Source organism: Ambystoma mexicanum, chromosome 7p (assembly GCF_040938575.1).
Source record: "Ambystoma mexicanum isolate Mex_15411 chromosome 7p, UKY_AmexF1_1, whole genome shotgun sequence".
NCBI lineage: Eukaryota > Metazoa > Chordata > Amphibia > Caudata > Ambystomatidae > Ambystoma > Ambystoma mexicanum.
The window spans coordinates 168,050,084-168,066,054 of record NC_090939.1 but is presented as its reverse complement, the minus strand read 5'-3'; the positions used below and the strand labels follow the sequence as shown (position 1 = coordinate 168,066,054).

Below are 15,971 nucleotides of genomic sequence, written 5' to 3'. Positions count from 1 at the left end.
TCTGGTGCCAAGAGTGAACGCTGCCACTCACCATCACTATGTGGGCATGGATAGATGTGTGGAATAAAACAAATTCACATGAAGTAGTGGGGCGGGACCAATGGAGGTGTATTTATTACAGGGCCTCCGTTAGCAGCCCTGTAAATTATGGTTAAGTTGCTCAACCCATAGGAAGAGAACTTTTTGGGTGGCTTCTAACTTAGCTCCCCACCCCTGAAAGAATCCTCATGAAACTTTGCAAATGAAGTATATGGCCCTGTCATATCGATCCTGTAAATTTTGGTGAGGTTTCGTCAAAGGGGGGGGGGGCAAAGTTATATAATATATATATATATACACATATGTGTGTGTGTGAACAAGCGGCAAGGACGCCGCAAAACGCCAAATTAAAAAAACTGGATATGATGACGGGTTAATTTCCTAAAAACGCCATATGCTGGCGTTCACTTTGTGTGGAGTGCAAATCCCTCTGCAGGAATGCAGGAATCCGTGAATGTTTTCCTGGTTGTGCGAAATATACATATATGTATATATATATATATATATATAGGAAAGTCCATTTGAGACAAGTCACACATTCCACAACGCCATAGCTAGAAGTTCACCTCCAGTTCTGAGCCACAACATCAAGGCATTGTGGGTATGCAAATTAGCGCATATGCAAACCTTTATCTCCAGGAAATTGTCTTTTTCCGAGAGGGCAGTGCTACATTATACATAGCTTAATTGACCCAAGACAGACATTTGCAAGGCTGCCAGACAACTAAATACCTGGTTTTACCCTTATTAAGGATCATCAGTGCAGTATAGTCCTGACAGTCCTTCTTCTTCTTCTTCTTCTTAATTATCGAATGCATGGGCACACCCACGCAGGCGCTTCCCCATCCAAAAGGATGATGTGTACCACACCCACCAACCAACACACAGCCCACACTTCCACACAAACCACCAGCCACCCAACCACAAACATCCACTACCCCAATTCAACACCACCAGCTACCACTACCCCGCACCGCCCCCAGGACCACCGACTGCCCCCAACACACCAGCAACCCCACCGCAAACAAACGCCCCTCGCCAACACACACCACCAGCTACCGTACCTTAAACACACACTCCCATCCACTCAAAACACCATCCAGCAAGCCCCGGAGACCGGCGTGCAGACACGCGGGACCCTGGCCTGTATGCCTGCACATGCGCTTCAGGCGAGGCTCCCACTACCCCGCACCGCCCCCAGGTCCACCGACTGCACCCAATCCAACACCACCAGCAACCCCACCGCAAACAAACGCCCCCCACCAACGCACACCAGCAGCTACCGTACCTCAAACACACACTCCCCTCCACTCAAAACACCATCCAGCGAGCCCCGGAGACCGGCGCGCAGACACGCGGGACCCCGGCCTGTACGCCTGCACATGCACTTCAGGCGAGGCACCCACTACCCCACACCGCCCCCAGGTCCACCGACGCCCCCAATCCAACACCACCAGCAACCCCATCGCAAACAAACACCCCCCCACCAACGCACACCACCAGCTACCGTACCTCAAACACACACTCCCCACCACTCAAAACACCATCCAGCGAGCCCTGGAGACCGGCCAGCAGCCAGCGACTAGTTCCCATCCGAGAAAAAGACCATAGCAACGGCCCGCCACTCTTCATCACGTGGTCTGTGATGTCATCCCTGTGATTTCCGTCGCACTCCTGACAGTCCTGTGGTTGGATCATTTGGCCATGTTTTCACAACACCAAGAAAGTTATGGTGGGTTTAAAAAGGTTTGAAAATAAAAACCTTCACCTGAAATGTGAAAGTAGGAAAGTCGATTTGAGCCAAGTCACACATTCTACAACGCCACCTAGTAGCCATCGCTGGAAGTTCACCTCCAGTTCTGAGCCACAACAGCAAGGCATTGTGGGTATGCAAATTAGCTCATATGCAAACCTTTTTCTCCAGGAAATTGTCTTTGTCTAACAGGGCAATGCTACTTTATAATACAGCACTTGCACTTATGATCCCTAAAGTCAAGATTCATTGATGCATTAGGTTTAAAAGCCATCAGAGGGGACCAATATGCGATCATAGAATGGTCACTTAAAGGAGACAGTAGAATATCCATTGAACCACAATTCATTTGGAGATCCCACTAAACCAGCAGTATTCAAACTGTGGCGTGCGCCCCCGCAGGTGGCCATGAGAGCCCAGCATGAAATGTAAAAAGAAATAATAATAATAATTTCAAGGGATGGAAGAAATAGGCTGGGGCGGCTCACATGGTTGGGCTGAAGAATTAAACTGTCTCAGGCACCAATGAAAAAGTGTCCCGCAGTTGTAAATGGATATTCATTCCTTTAGTCACAGACAGTTTGAATATTACCCAAGGCGGTGCTTTGTGTTAAAATGTAAGTAAATTGTAATATTTAAAGAATATTTATTCAGCAACAATGGTCAAAATTACTAACTGCATAGTGAAGTAACTCCTCAAACTGGCCCACATTGGCCAGAAAGGTGGCCCATTTTGACTGGCCCCCTTTAGCATTTTGCATTTTTGGTACAGGCTTTGCCCTATAGGCCAGTCCGAGCCTAGCGGCTCATCCATAATGGCGAGGGGGCACCCACACAGTGGCCCCCTCGCCCATTATGTAGGAGCTAATGAGCCAGCCCAGTGAAACAATGAGCACTCCCTCAGCCTTTTTTTCCAGCTGAGGGAGTGCTCCTGGGCTGGCTGAACTGTCAAAGGGAAACACTATTGCCCTTTGACAGTTCAGTTCAGTTGCCCAGCCGCACATGCTCACACACCCATGCAAGTTCTGGAGCACTATGCTTAGCCAGCATTGCATAGCTCATTGAAAATGCTGGCTGGGGCACTGCATGACTGTATGTGCGAGGGGGAGCTCCTGCGCCTCCTTGCACATATGAACAGAGCAGCCTGGAGCAGGGTGTTGCAGCACCCACACACAGGCCAATGCAGAAGGTATATTTGTGTTCATTTATTTAAATTTAAAAATGTGTATGGATGCGTGCATGCTTGTGTTATGAGTGAGTGTATGGTGATGGATGCTTGTGTGAATGATAGAGTGATTGCTGTATAAATGTGTGTGTGTTATTTTGTTTTGGTCCGTTGAGCTGATTTTGGCAAGTGGTGGATAGAGGGGGAAGGAGGGTTGTACAACAAAGGCATTTTAAAAATGCCTAAATGCCGTTGTTGCACAATCCCTCTACCCGCCTGCCAAAATCAGCTCTCCTTCTGAGGCGCTGTGGAGCGCAGGGGACAGGGATTGTATCTTTTTACTGGACATCTATCATAGATGTCCAGTAAAAAATGTGAAGCCTGCCCCCTGGACCCCCAGCACCAATTGCAAACTGTTTGGCTATTTACCCATTTTTTTAAAGTATGCTCTACAATGCAACATTTTAACCCATTATTTTAAAAAATATTCACGATGAAATCCCCCGTTAATTGGTTTGGGCTCCTCGCTATGCCATTTTTGGGGGAAATAGTTATGCCCCTCCATTTAAATAATTCACCAGCTGCCACTGGCCCTCAGACTGTGTTGGGAACAGGATGGGGGGAGCCCAGCAACTGTGATGAGAGCAGGTGGGGGAGCCCAGGGACTATACAAGAAGTAGGGTGTGGTGACGGCGCACAATGCATACTGTACATTTGACATTTTTGTGGGGGACCAGCCTGCCCAAATTTTGCTCAGGGGTGCCCAGGCCAAAAACGTTTGAAGACCACTGCACTAAACAAAAATGTAATTGAAGGTCGACTTCCATTTGTTACTATGCCAGGTGAAATTCGAGGGAATATCACCCACGATTGCACCATTGAGTGGGGACAAGTCGCACGCAGCCATTTCATGTCTTGAACTCCATCTTGTTACCAGCTTTAACCATCATGTTGACTAACCAGTCTGATGGCAATGTCTCCCATTCTTTGGAGAACCACTGGAGACGGGCCCCAACTACCCTGGTTTTAGGGTCTCTGCTGGCCTCCTGGTTGATTCATTCTTCCTGAAACTTGGGACCCTATCTGGCTGGCTGGGTTTTACTGGTCTTCGGGCGCTGGGTTTGATATACGCCGGTCTGCCCAGATACTTCTTTTGGCTTCTCCTGCCCAGCCTTCTGGGCTCCAGCTTCTTCCTCAGCTTCTCAACATGTTCATCGGCCTTAAAGGCCTGATTTGCGTCATCTTCAAATGAGTACCCAAATAGAAGCCTTGCTTCAAAGGGAATCCATAGTTCTGTTGCCTTCTGATTGGCCTCCTTGTGCCAGTCTCTTAGGTGCAACTGTCTGTTAACCCAGCCCCATTACCATAGCAGACGCTTTGACGCCATCATATGCTAAGTCTGATTTTAAAAAAAGCCCCTTCAGACTGCCTGGGCTGTAAAATAGGCGTGCAATCCAATCCATCATCAATTGCCCTGGCCAATTTGGAAAAGCATCCCTATGCCACCCATGCTCTGTAGGAACCATATGGACACAAACATGTGGTTCATCAGCCCCTGCGTACGCTTTCTTCTTCTGCCTTTCTATCCACCCCCATCCTTTATCACCTCCTCAGGAGCCGCCGCCCAATGGCCTACCTGGCTTTGCAGGTTGTCATCTATCTGTGATGTGTGTGGCAGATCCTTCTCCACTCCCTTTGGGGCACAGTTGAGCCAGAAATCTATGGACACTCTTTTTCCCCGGTTCTGCCCTATCCTTGAAGATCTCTTCTTTTATTTCTGGCAGTAGTGTCAGCCCTTTTGATGCTGCTTTCTGAAACTGTTTGGGTGGACAACAATTGCCTTCCTCTTGCCCTGGCTCCAGCTGTACTGGAAATCCCATATATTCAGCTATCAGGTGCTTCCCTCTCTCCTCTCCCTTTTTTTTGTCTCAGGAGGATAGCTCAGGGTCAACGTGCTCACCTTGGAAACAAGACAACACAGAGCAACACAGGTTTGATTCTTGGGTACCGCTTAGAAACCGCTGGGTATTAAGTGCGTTATATATAACCTATCATATCCCTCTAGAGCAGACTCCCCAGAGGAAGAGGATGTTGAGGGTGCACTGGTGGAAGATGTGGACAAAGATGGTGACCATCTTCTTTTCAGTGCTGGAAATGGAAAAACGTTTATTCGGGGAACCGTCACTTCTTGAGAAGGGGGCTGGCCAAAGGGCATGGCCCGTCCAGATTGCACAGCACAGCATCTCTATATAGAACCCAATCCTGGCGATTTGCATAAAAACATTATGGGAAAAACATAATATCCACAATTTTAAATGTTAAACATGTCTTATAGTGATTCATTAAGAACACCTTTTAAGCAAATAATGTATTCTTCTCTTTTGATTGGTCACAATATTCACCCTAATAAAGAGATGTCTGCCAAATGCAGGACACATATACCAGTTTGAACAGCTGCAAAAGTGTATGTGTTCTGAATGCTTGTAATGTGGTCTGCTGCAGACAAGGCACAGATTAAGAATGGGCTGTGGCTACCGAACTTCTGAAAGCGATCTGCGAAAGTCGTGTCTGGAACCCCCTGCCTCTGGCAAGACGTTTCTTGCTTGCCTTTTGGGGTATGGGCATGCTTTATCCTTGTTCCTCCTCCTACCCCTGTCTGGGGAGGATGAGGACGAGCTAAATGAGGCCCCATGTGAGAAGTGAGTTGGTCTTCTGGGTAGACTTTTCCATGCCTGCAGCCAGAGTTCCAAGAACGACAAGGCCCAGTACCATGGTGCCAAAATATCCTTTTATTAAAAAAAACTTGAAGGCACCTTTTTTTCCCCTGAGCTTTGTTCAGGGGTTCACTTACCTGTGAGCGCCATCTACACTCTAGTGCTTCCTCCCTTGAACCCTGTGCCTTCTGCGTCAATTCAAGGTGGATTTCCCCGCACCCTACCGATTGACTCTGTCCACCGGCTGAAGGATTGCTTCTCAACCAGACCCCTCTCCTCTGCAAGAGAAACCTGGGAGCTTTATGTCCAGGGTCCTGCATGTGGCTCTGCCATACTTCGGTGGATAGCCTCATCAGTTGCCCCTAAAATGCCCCGCAGCAAGGGGAAGAGGAGCATCAACGCCAAGGGAGGTCTTTGCCCCAAAATGCCAGGGGTAGCGGAAGTGATATCACATGGCCCTTGACCTCTGATGCCATCACAGGAAGTGATGTAATTTGACCCCACCCCAAAGTGATTTCATGGGAAGTCATTAAACACAACCTTTCACCCCTTGACAAAACAGGAAGTGGCATCACATAGCATTGTTCCTGAGTACACTACGAAAAATATGGCTACGATATCACTAATGTGATATACTTTTCATACAGGAATGGATCGCCATATGTATCGTCGAGATCAGTTTGTATAGGCCCATATCACCAAATTACTGTAAATGCAAGCAGACATCCAAAGCAAAATGATAATGATTTCTAATTACATAGCACTTACACTTAAGCGCTTTATATAGAACAAACATGAATACAATATCACCCAACCTGCATTAGTACTCATTTATCTGCCTCAGAAGGATACAAGGCTGAGTTGGCCTTGCTGGGATTTGAACCAGCAACCTGCAGATCACACACACATCACAGCAGCAAGCCCTCAACCCACTGAGCTATCTTACCAGCTAGAGTAAAACGAGCAATTACATGTCTGAATGTTCTCAAAGTCAGAAAGCAAATTACATTCTGTAGTGGATACCATAAAACTGGTAGAGATTTAATAGCAGGCCAATTCATCTGCAGGTCTGGTGCAAAGTTGGCTGCATGTCAAGCCTGCGTGGATCTACTTTTCAGGCTTCAGATGTTGTCAAAATAGAGAAAGCCACGCACTTAGACGACATCCCATACTCTGGGCACTTGTTACCTCATACATGCAAACAAACATCCTGAACAGCATGCCAGGGAGATAGGAAAGATAGACACATTACAACAAAGCATTAATTGTGGCACAATGAAATCGATGGCCACTTGATGTGCTATGGTCAAATATTTCTACACTGTACACAAGCTTTTAGGCAAAAGGATTTTGTCAAGTCACTGAGGAAACAGGGATGGAATGTCTTGTGATGATCGCAGAAACAACATGATATAATTGCAACTTGCGAAAAGCAAAATACATAGTCCGAAATGGATGCTTATTCTACTCTAAATGGTTTTTGGAAGTTTTTGTCTGCATTGTCAATTTGAGGTGTTTAAGAAAAGACTAAATCAGTGACTCGCCACCCCTCTCCCCGAAGTATGCCTGAAATAAACCTTTAATGAGTCTAGCATTTATTGTAGAGAATTCCAGAAAGACAAATTATTTGTTATTCCTATTCATTCATATTTAGGGTCACTGCTCAAAGTGTTACACTTGTGGAACCCCCTGTTTTTATAAGAGGCCTGAACAAGAATGCCAGCCACACCAGAAACAAAGAGCCACATGGCGCTGGCCACAGCCCAGGAGCTTCCATATTTCTTTTTTAGGGGTATCAAGGGAGACCTCATGGGTCGCAGTTGTGACCCCTGGTGAGCCCCAAATGATGTCCCTGTTGAAGTCTCACTAACGGCTCTCTGCGTCAGCACAAAACAATGAACTGGAGAAGTGGGGCCAGGTAGGAAATTACACATTATGTAGTAAAAGGGGCAACGAGTGGGGGGAGAAAAAAAGAAATAGAAAAGGTGTTCCTGAACAGAGACAGGAAGCCTCATATAGTAAGTAAAGAGACGAGGAATAGGGACAGCAAGCTAATGTCCTGATAAATGTTGTATTTAGTATTTAGTTTATTTGTAAAGCGCAGCCAGGCCCGTGGGCAACCGGGCGCATATTTTTACATGCACAGATAAAGTACATTACATTAAGGTTCATGAGAAAGGATAGAAGCTCGCCGGATTACTGGAAGATACGAATGAGCAGGCGTCTCTTCGACAGATCAGAGTCATGAATACAGTGATATGCAGACATAAGCAGAGTAAGCAGGTAAAAATATGGAAAATACAGACAATCACTAAAATGAGCAGGTACGGCGCATGGAAACAGTGTGAGCCTAGACACTAGTTTAAGTGCCTGATCGTATAAGAAGTGCATTATGTGTATTGTGTAAGGAGCCAGGATTTAGATTTATTCTTGAAGGTTAGAAAGGAGGACTTGGTTCTGATGGGAACAGGAAGGGAGTTCTAGAATTTCGAGGCTAGAACAGGGAAGCTCGCACCACCTGCTTTTTGTAGTTTGAATCTGGGCAGGATGAGAGGATGAGTGTGTGAATTTGTGGAGTTCTAGTGGGACGTGTGGAGGTATGAAGAGTGAGACGGGAGGAAAGGTAAGGTGGGGCCCTGTTGGTCAGGCATTTGTGTGTCAAGGCTAAGGTTTTCAAGGCAATTCTTTGTTTTACTGAGAGCCAACAAAGATCTGATCTGACGTTAGAGATATGAGAATGCCTACGGATACTGAGTGCCAACCTAATGGCATTATTCTGGGTTGTTTGCAGTTTCTTGAGGTTAGATTGGCTAGTGCCCAAATACAGTGCACTGCAGTAATCGATTTTGGACATAATAAGTGTTCTAGCCAGGGTAATGCAGTTGTGTGAGTTCAGGAAAGGTCTGCAGGCAGTGATGAGTTTGCAGGTGTGGGCCGCAGCTGACCTTACTGCATTGGTTTGCCTGTTTAGAGAGAGAGCGGAGTCCAGATAGCCGCCAAGAGTTTTTGTGTCCTTGGAGACCTTAATGTCATTGCCATCAATGTTGAAGGACTTGAAGGCCTGGTCAAGTTTAAGACGTTGAGCTGAGCCTAGTAGTAAGAGCTCTGTCTTGTCATCATTGAGACAAAGTTTGTGTTGTGCCATCCAAGCTTGAATAACCAGGTATACATCATTCACAGCTTTAGTGTCGGCTGTGTGATCACCAATAATGGGGATGAGTATCTGGGTGTCATCCGCATAGTTAGTGTAGGGGACACCCAGATAGTCAAGCACATCAAAGAGCGGTTTGGTAAACACATTGTAGAAGGTCGGCGACACACAGGAGCCTTGTGGGACACGACAATGTATCGGGGAAGGGTCAGCCGAGGCTATGCGAGAGAAAACCCTCATGGATCTATTGCTTAAGAAAGAATGGATCCATGCATTGGCTGAGTCCGAGAAATGAGCCGCCGTTTTAAGATGTTGGCAAAGTATTTGGTGATCGACCAAATCAAATGCCGCAGAGCGATCGAGAAGTAGCAGTAGAGCTAATTTCCCATTATCTTTTAGGATCTCCATTTGAGTTTTCAAATCGATCAGGGCTGTTTCTGTTCCGTGTTTGGGTCGGAAGTCTGATTGTCTTAACCCAGGGAGATTATTGGATTCAAGATATTCTTGGATCTGCAAGTAGGCTGCACGGTCTAGAATCTTGAGCAGGAAAGGGACCGTGGTGATGGGTCTGAAATTAGTCAGAATGTTAGGGTCAAGGGAGGGTTTTTTAAGTAGAGGGATCACCCAGGCGTCCTTGAGGTTGTCAGGGACTATGCCTGTTTTAAAAGAGGCGTTAATGAAGGCCATAAATGATGCCACATTTCCCATTGGAAATGCATTTTCTTTGATGTCATTGGCAGCTGTGCTCGTGCCTCCATTTTCAATACTGTGTGACCATGTGAACTTGTGAAAACAGCCTATAGTGAGATTTTGGTTTCTAGGGGCAGGGAAGCATTTGGCACTGGGGTGTGGCGCGGTTCATTGGAATGCAGCCATGTACTCTTGCCGCCAACCATGGGTTCTGAACCGTGTTTTCCATGAAGAGGAAATCCCTCTGCACTTGATGGTTGGGGGATATGTTAAACCACAGCATTGTGATCTTGGACAAACCGTTTATTCTTCCCTTTTGTGTCCAGCGGGAGTAAGGTAATGGGCACTGGGAGGTAGAAGTGGTTCCTCTAATGCAGTTTTTTTATCTTGGCCAAAAAGTCTTTTCCGAGCGCTTCTATTTCATGGGGATTAGAGCTGCTGTGATTCTATGTGTAGCATGACAAATGTACTGTCAAGCTGGACTTGTATGCTATTTAATCTGTTAAAAAAGCATAATTTAACTTTGCTGATTTGCTATATAAAAAGGAAGGTTCTATTAAAATATATACCAACCTAAGACATGTGATTCTCGTCTGCTAAGGTAATGCCTCTCCGTTGGTTTCCTAGGCTGCAAAATTTATATAAAGGAAACTTTGGTAAGCACCGCAGGCACCCACCAATATGATCTCAACATGAGTCTGTCGGTATCCCGGCAGTAATAACGCTACTCTGTCCGGCGCTATTAGCGCCGGATCACGATTAGCAGGCTAACGGTTATTTCCCATTCCCCAACCACTCACTCACCTACTCCTCCATCCACACTGTAATCCATGAGGAATCTATCCACTAACACACCCATCCATCCTTCCACTCACCCACCCATATTTCAGTCCACAACGCCACTTACCCAGAACCACATCCACCCACCCACTTACCGAGAATGCCATTGGGTGGTATCAGTGCGCGGTATAATTCAACATAACATTCAGCCAATCTCTCCCGCCTAAATTCGGGAGGGTTGGCATGTATGCTGTGTCGTTCTTTGGGAGCTCGTGGCAGAGACATACCTGTCTAACCTCCGGGTTTTACCCAGACACTCTGGGTTTTTAGCCATTTCTCCGGGTCTCTGGGGAAGACCCTGGAATCTCCGGGTTTTCGATGCAGTTTCAGGGTCCCGTCCAATCCTCCATCGGATTGGCTGCAAAAGGCCGCTGCTGGTAGCCGATTGGGTGGTGTGGGCGGGACCCGGAAACAGCGTGAAGGTTCCTCCCTGCGCACTATATGAGCCGTTGCTGGTGGGCAACTTTTACTCATTTTTTTTTTCATCTTTGCAACGCAGTGACCATGTAGTGCTTACAGCAAATTGGCAATAAGAATGCAGATTGGAGCAAAATAAACGTAGAATACTGCTTTCAATCCGGTGTCATTAATGACACCGGATTGAAAGCAGTATTACTGCGTTTATTTTGCTTAAGCTTTCATTCCTTTTGGCCAGTTTGCCTTGTGTTAGTCGACCCTTCTATGCGAAGGCTAAATACTGCTTTCAAGCATGGCCAGTTTGCCTTATGTTTTAGTCGCCATAAATTGAAGGGCGACTAAAACATAAGGCAAACTGGGCAAAAACTGTGGGCGGAGCCGTGTGCAAATGGGTGGAGTCTTGTGTGGCTGTGGTTGGGGTGTAAATCACAGGGTTTTTGATTTTCAAACTTAAGCAGGTATGGGCAGAGAGCAACACTGCCAACAGAATGTAATACTACAAACAAAAACAAAACATTTGTCAACATACTCTCTTTGGGAAAGACTCGCCAACCTATTTCCGCCAGACATGGGCAATTTCCTGGAATCATCTGCATTGGCCAGTCCAGAGTTAAATGGAAAAAAGATCCATTGGCTGGCCTATGAAGATGACATTGTCCTAATGGACAAAACGGTGATAGGACTACAGCATCTGCTGACTAAACTGCAAGAAAATTCCAATCTAAATAGGCTCTCCATAAACCCCTCTAAGTCAAAGTTGTAGTCTTCAAACGCCCACAGAAAAATATTCATTATTCAAACTGGGTTCTTGGTGGTCAAACTATCCCAACGGTAGAAGAACTAACCTACTTAGGCTATAAAATATATGCTTCCCCAGCCTTTACCAAAGTGGAGTCTGATATACTAGGGAAAATCTCACAGGCCATTCCTCAGATGATAAAACTAAACACTAAATAGTGTACATTTTACATTCTGCCTCCAATTAAATTCTATATGGCAAAAGTGGTTTCAGTGATCCTGTTTGGCCTAGAGGCCAAGCCGGACCTCTCGCAAGCAAGGTGGAGCAAAATGGAAGGCCGTTTATGGAAGAAGGCACTTGGCCTTCCAATGTGTACTCAATCCTGGTACCTGAGATTTGAGCTAGGCCTAAAATCACTCTGCTGTATAGAAGATTGGAAACTGATCTCGCGGGAGATCATCACCGGACGGACTTGCTCACTATATGGGGATATCAAAGTACATCTAGAAAACGCAAGATCCAAAATCCTGGTTAAATTGGAAAAAAAAAGTGAAGGAAATTTTAGGAAAAGTTAACCTAAATATACAAACACTAATCACAAATCCTCAGAAAGTAAAAAGAGAAGTGGAAATATTTGATTGGATGGAGACGATTGCAAAAGTGAGGCAATCAAATCCACCAAATCCTTTCTTAGCGGTCGATAAAAAATGGGGTTGTCTCCCACGATACTTGGTGAAATTTCCAGATCACTTTATGCAGGGGAAGTGCTGGCTAAGCGTAATCAAGGAGATAAAGGTAGCAAACTTTGCAAAATGTGTGACATTCCGTCCAACCAATCATTAAGACATCTTTTAATGGTATGCAAGGGAATTTGGAATGTAGTTGGTTCTTCTTAGGAAATGTGTGGATTGTGAGGAGGGTATTATTGCAGAGCACCTATGGGATAGAATGATCTCAGGACATGAAATAGCTTTAACATTTACTGTCTTGCAAATTCTGAAAACATGTAACCTTATAAGCGGAAAGTAGATAGGTTGTGATTCTGTGATATCGATCTCTGTAAGCAGTGTCCTGTGCATAGCTCTCAACCATTTGTGTCGCAAAGGCGGGTGAAAACAAATAAAGGCTTGCCACCAGTCCCCTAGGGGATTGGCCCCACAGTTTGAAGACCACTGATCTACACGAAGACCTTTCCAATCCCTTTTTCCAATTTCAGTTCTGACGCCTATCCTGCGCTAGACACGCTCTTATCCTAAGCATTGGCCAATGAGAAGATTTTGCACATTGGACCAATGGGAGTTGGCGGTGTCCCACGGAGTTCTAAAGTGTGTTTAATATTTATTTTATGATAGTGTCACATTTATTAGAACTCTGTGCGGTGCCCCAAGAGCCACATTAATAGAAGGACACTAGAACGAACAAAAAGTGAGGACATATGCGGTTTTGTTGCCTTTCCAAGATGGCCGTCGGGTTTTCCTTACATTACTGTCGGATTTGCCCATTTCTCAAAATGAGTCCTTCTTCTATGTCTTAACTTGAATTTAGTGTATCTACCTCGACAAGGTAGACCGCAATACGGAGTGAAATAACTTCTTGCGCTAGGGCAATCTAAAAGAAGAACCCAGTAAGTGTTGGGGGGATGGCTCCTTCTTATGCCCACATTTTCTCCAACTACGAACAGTTGATGATCGGGGTGTTGCTTTCAGGGTGCGCTTTTGGGGGAGAAGGGGGTTATTTTAATATTTTGCGCTCTGCGTTGCGGGTTGCGCATTTATTGCACGTCCCTTCGCCGAGCCTCTGTTTAATTGTCTGTATTGTATGCAGCTGCGGCACAAGTCCCGCCCTTTGTTTGCACATCTCCATGTGTGTCCTTATCCTGTTCGAAAGACATTCCCCTGGCCAAAGTCGAGTTCTCGCAGTGCCCTGTAGGTAGGTGGCGCCTGGAACTCATTCTGCCCTCTTAAAGTTAATTGTGCGTAACCTTTTTCCACACAGTGTGAAAGGGTGCCCAACCCCCTTCCCCCCTAGTGATGAAGGGGCAGTGTCTTCTCAGTGGCGCTAGGGTAGGGCCTGGGGGGGCGTGCCCCCCCCCTGTGAAACCCTGTGCCCCCCCCCATATGCCCCCTACCTAAGACGAGCAGTGACCATATTCTCCCCCTACTTTTGTCTGTGCCCCCCCTACTTTCGTCTTTGCCCCCTCTGTGCCCCTCCTAAATTTGATTCCTGGCGACGCCACTGCTTCTCACCCTACCCCCCCAAATATCCCTAGTAAGAGACGGGGACCGTGGAGCTGCTCCCCTTTGGAGCTGTCAAGAAGGGGCAGTGTCTTCTCACCCTACCCCCCAAATATCCCTAGTAAGAGACGGGGACCGTGGAGCTGCTCCCCTTTGGAGCTGTCAAGAAGGGGCAGTGTCTTCTCACCCTACCCCCCAAATATCCCTGCTGAGAGACGGGGACCGCGGAGCTGCTCCCGTTTTGGGCTGTCAAGAGCAGGACAAAAGACAGATGCAAACTGAGTTCCAGGCTGCGCGGTCAGCCCCTTAAAAAGAGCAGCATAGCAATTACTTGCACAGTTATTTTGTTATATGCATAGCATTTGTCATACGTGAATGTTCAGTCTGTTGACATATCTCCAACTGAAAGAGCCTATACTGCTCCGTTAACTTGGCACATATGTGTTTCCAATTAGAGCGAGTAGCGCAATAAGGCTTCCATTTTGAAGATTAGTCTATATCGTTTTTGTTCAGGATGTAGGAGCTAAAGGTACACTGTGGACTGTTGTGTAGGTAGGTGGCTGCAGTGTGTTTCCTGCTATGTACTTGGCATGAGGAATTATGTTCAAGATGTAGGAGCTAAAGGTACAGTGTGTTTGTTTCCTGCTACGTACTTTGCACGAGGAATTATGTTCAGGATGTAGGAGCTAAAGGTACAGTGTGTGTTTCCTGCTATGTACTTGGCATGAGGAATTATGTTCAGGATGTAGGAGCTAAAGGTACAATGTGGACTGTTGTGTAGGTAGGTGGCTGCAGTGTGTTTCCTACTATGTACTTGGCATGAGGAATTATGTTCAGGATGTAGGAGCTAAAGGTACAATGTGGACTGTTGTGTAGGTAGGTGTCTGCAGTGTGTTTCCTGCTATGTGCTTGGCATGAGGCATTTCGACTAATTCCGAAGGAATCGGCTATTATTAGTTGCTTAAAGCGGGCAGAAGTTTTAAGAATTTAATGCAGATCTGCCATCGTCAGAATCCGATTCTGATATTTTGTAATATTCATAATTCATTCAGTCAAGGCTCCCTTAAGTTTTTTTTGTTGTTGGAAGTTTTTATTTTTTGTTCTCGTGTATTAAATTAATGGAGAAATCCTTCAAATACAAGATGCTGACGGATATGCATTCGTTTTTGAAAGGTGTATATTGAGTGGTGGGCATATACGATTTTTTTTGTTCTTGTGCCGACTCAAACCTGTCAAAACTTACAAAATCCCCTGTAGTGATAAAGTAGGTCAAAAACAAGTGTGCATCTTTTACACATGGTTATTACTCTTCATTTACCACTCTAGGACATTGGAAAATTGCCCCTAAGCTGCGGCCCATTACTAGGGTGGATTCTGAATGTTTGCAGGCACTGTACAGTGAGAATAAATGATTTGCTCAGGATCACACGCTCTTCTCCTTAAGTGGTGAAAATAGAATTCGAGCACAGTAGGCGTTGTAAGCGCTCGGACGCACATCTTTTCATCTGTAGTTAATAGAATTATTTATTAAGGTTTGCGTTTGAAAAGATTAAATCATTTTATAGCAATGCATTTTAAAAGTACATATAACCTGACATTATTTAAATAGTTTAAGGAACGTGGCAAGCAAAAGTAGGACTATAGTTTTTATTTATTTTACCCATCCTTATTACAATAAAAATCAACCAAGTGTGTACATTTTGACAACTGTTTTCCCAGTGAAAGAAAATGGGTTTTAAAATTGTTCAGAGTGAAAGAAAATGCAACGCAATATGTCATCAGCTAGAGTCTGTTTCACACAGAATGCAACATCATGCTTCCCTCACATTCCTTATCATCCCTCTGCTGATCCTTACATTCCGGCAATATTGCCTGATCTCTATCGCTCCTGTCCTTGGCAAACTCTTGGAGAAGTTGGCTATCTCTCCGCTTAACCTCCACACTGAATTTGTTGGCTGTCTCCATGACAAACAGTCTGGCTTTAGAGCATCCAGAAGCATGCAAACTGCTCTTCTGAACACCGGTGAAGACCTGCTCTCAAATCTTGACTCTCCTCTGTCCTCATCCTTCTTGACCTCTCTTCTGCTTTCGATATGGTAAACCACAGCATCCTGATCTCCTGTCTGCATGATACCCTGGGCACCACAGAGCAGGCCCTGGCGTGGCTAGCGTCCTTTCTTTCTGATCGTCCTTCCCATGTGGAATTTGGGTCCTTTCTCTCTGCTATCA

General features: G+C 45.7%; 1 protein-coding gene across 2 annotated transcripts in view; it reads left to right on the top strand.

Moving 5' to 3' along the window:
* Positions 1–13,015: 13,015 nt before the first annotated feature.
* ACP6 (acid phosphatase 6, lysophosphatidic) overlaps positions 13,016–15,971 on the top strand; it is a 222,194-nt gene continuing 219,238 nt past the window's right edge. The window contains exon 1 of one of the 2 annotated variants that reach the window (XM_069635998.1): positions 13,016–13,132. The gene's annotated coding sequence lies outside the window, so the exon portion shown is untranslated. Of the gene's footprint in view, positions 13,133–13,185; positions 13,438–15,971 lie in introns of those variants that run through there. The other variant, XM_069635999.1, reaches the window with a different exon arrangement.